This window comes from Monopterus albus, unplaced genomic scaffold, assembly GCF_001952655.1.
Source record: "Monopterus albus unplaced genomic scaffold, M_albus_1.0 scaffold329.1, whole genome shotgun sequence".
In the NCBI taxonomy this organism is placed as follows: domain Eukaryota; kingdom Metazoa; phylum Chordata; class Actinopteri; order Synbranchiformes; family Synbranchidae; genus Monopterus; species Monopterus albus.
Genome location: NW_018128209.1, coordinates 136,011 through 139,541, shown reverse-complemented (window position 1 = coordinate 139,541; position 3,531 = coordinate 136,011).

Genomic DNA, 3,531 nt, shown 5'->3' with positions numbered 1-3,531 from the left:
CGAAGAGATATAATGTATAAGCCTGTTTTGGTTCGGGGTCTTTCATCTTCCAGCTGCCTGCGTGCATGTTGGAGGTGCAAGATACCTGAGCGTGTAATGTTAATTTTTACCTGTGTTCATTGAATAAATCAGCACTGTTTTGAAGTTACTTGGACTGCCTCGTCTCTCAGAGTTAGCATGGTAAAAAGAACTGGATTGCAACACAGTTTATAGATGGAGGGCAGGAAGTGAAAAACAGAATGAAGAGCTGGAGTAAAGTCTGTATTGTGCTAGTTTTAATGATATTAGGAGAAAAGGTATAAACAGAAAATCCCAATATTTGGGAAGTGATCCTTATGTTATGAAGAGGAACAATATTTCAACAGAACTGAAAGACTTTCCTGCTATTGAGGTAAACTCTCCTGTGCATAGACATAACATGTACATATGTGGTCCTGTGGATTAATTTAGCAGCAAACATTCAATGCACGGTGCCTCTCCACATTAATGTTACAGTTGTAGGTTAAGCCCTCAAAGGTTCAGTCACACCACTAAAAGACACTGGATGATCATTGTCAAACAGGACAAAGGAGTCACTGTAGCATTGCAATTGCACAGCAGGGTAGCATTTAGCTAGCTATGTAAGAGGTCACTGCAAAGCAGAGCATTTGCCCACTCCACTCCTCCCGGCCCCAGACAAAGGCTTTGCAAGTCATTTTGGTCAGTGTTGTGTCAAAGTATGTTTCCTTGTCTAGACGTGTTTCCCATCTTGGTGGGGGAAAACAGCGTTTTTATGGTTAATTTCTTGCATTTCCCCCTTTATGAACAACTACTTTTGGCACTCAGTAAAAGCTTTGTTTGCTTTGTTGGTGTGATTTTACTTGATCAACTCTAAATGATACAAACTACAGGCATTTTCAAGAGCATGCAAAAGTAGTATGTAGAAAATCACTTCCTGGATCCATCTGCAGTTCATGCTACAGCATGTTATACCCCAGTTCTTTTACTGGACAGATCTTAGTAAAAAAGGAGTTCGTCTTTCTTGATTTTAGTGCTGGTTTATTTACAAAAATATATATATATGTATAAAAAGGATTACAGAACACCACCCAGGGCTCCCTCCTTCAGACAAGCTGCTGGAGAAGAGAGCAGGGAAAAAAGCACCTGGAAACACAGAGCCTAATACATTTATCATGAAAGATATTTCCCAGTTACGCTTAACCAGTGAAACTCAGAGAAACGAGGCGGTCCAAGTGGCTACAAAAAACCGTGCTGGTTTATTCAAGGATCACAGGTAAAATCAACATTACACGCTCAGGTATCTTGCACCTCCAATACTGCACGCAGGCAGATGAAGAATGTAAGACCCCGAACCCAACAGGCCTGTACATTATATCTGGTTTGGGCTAACCCCATTCTACACAGGCATGTCAAACCGTGGCGTCACCTGATATGCCAGGTTTACAGCTGACCGTAGCAGTAGTCAATTAATGGAGAAAATCGATGTGTGTGAGTGTTGATTAAGTGGTGTGTATCTAAGAACATACAGGACATTCAGGGACATGTCCGGACATTAAGCCTAGGAAGATATTATGATTAAGATTATGGCTAAACATATCATAATAATAATAATAATGATAATCATCCTGCCTGCTGACAATCAAACTTTTCTATCTAGTTATCCTTGCCCATGTACACCCTGCTAAAATCTCATGACAATGACTAAGCGTTTAAACAGTCTAACTAGACATCCTGTCTCCACTAAACATTTCTAATACAAAAAGTACCTAACCAATATCTATCTGACAAAAAAAATACCTAACAATCAGTTTTGGGCTAGCCCCTTACACAGACAGCTGTAAAAACATCAGGAGCTGGAGACAGTCCGACGTTTCTGTCTCTTATCTTATGCTCCGCATGCTTGGAGCAGCTGGACATAACAAAATGAAGATTCCGTGTGTGTATGTTGTATGCGTGATGTGTAACTAAAACATCCATTCAGACATAATTCTTACACAAGATTAATACAAGAAAACAACTGGAGTCAAGGTACACTTTTCAGAATCAACATTATCTTCTAACCTTGAAGCAGAGCAGACTTTGATTCTTACTAAACTGCATTACTAATACATATTAAAGTCTAACACATTAAAGTCTAATAATTGTCTGACTAATTTATTAATTTCTAACAAGCAACACTGTGATTTGACATATGTAGCCCACCTATTCAAATATGACATTTGAAAGAACCGTGGCTGTAGTTTTTAAGACTGTTTTTGGCTATTTTGGCTCTTTTTAATGGTTTTGTTTTTACTTTTATATGCCACTACATTAGTGTAAAATATTGTATAGCCTAGAGTCTTTAATATCTGCAACACCAACATCTGTTAATTAATAGCTACACATATAAATTTGCTGACATTGATAGCAGTGTTTTCCCTCCTACACAGTCTCTTGCACATAGGCTTTCATATCAGAATAGAGGCACAGTCATTACACTACTGTTGTGATTTGCTGTTTTGCTGTGCATCTCTGAGCTGGTGATGTGCTCATGATTTCATGTTCTGTTCTGCTCCTTTGAATTATGGGAGATTTGAAAGCATTGGCAAAGCCTTGAAAACAGATACTGAAAATTCACTTTGATAAACACATATCTTTAAGCTAGATTAAAACAGAAAGCAACAAACCCAGCACACAGGGTGCTGGAGCGCAGCCCTCTTGAACATCTTCCAGTGCAATAAGTTGCCATCCCCACCCCCCCAGCTTTTTGAATTTTGATTTTTGTTTTCTTACTGACACAGAAAGTTGGACACAGGGAGGCACATAGGAATAGCACAGCTCGTAATCTGTGTTATGGTTGAATCACTTCACGGGGGGGACGGGACTCAACATGCTAATGTAGGTGCTAGTGAATGAGTGGTTTTATTGAGTACACAAACACAGTCACGAGCATATATGTAGTCCAAAAACCAGGATAGGGAAATAGAGGCTGAGGAGTCCAGGACAAGTAAATGAGTAGACAGGAGAGTGTAAGATTTGAGTATTATAGACTCTAGTTACTTCATAAGCTTTAGGTACTTCTCATACTTTGTTACCTTTCATAACTCTATTTTCCTTGTCTATACATATTACAGCTGTATTGATGATTGTCCAGATCTACTGAGCTTTGGTTATTTTAATACATTTATTCCCTTGCTTATATACAGTCTTGCAGTCGGTTCTTTTTACCGTGCTAACTCTGAGAGACGAGGCAGTCCCAGTAGCTTCAAAACAGTGCTGATTTATTCAATGAACTCTAATACATAAAGTATCTATCTGACTAAAAATACCTAACGACAGTATCTTATTAACTGTAATGAAGTAGAATCTGCTTAGTTTGAATGCTATAACTTCTGTGTAGAGACTGGATGTCTGCATCTCTTTGTGACCAGACAGCCTGTTTACATTTTAGCAAAGGCCTGTTTTACACTCACACCTCGACCCACTTAGCATATCCCAAGCTTTGCTTTGTGTTGGGATGTCCTGCAGAGGCCGGGGGCTACAACCCGAGAG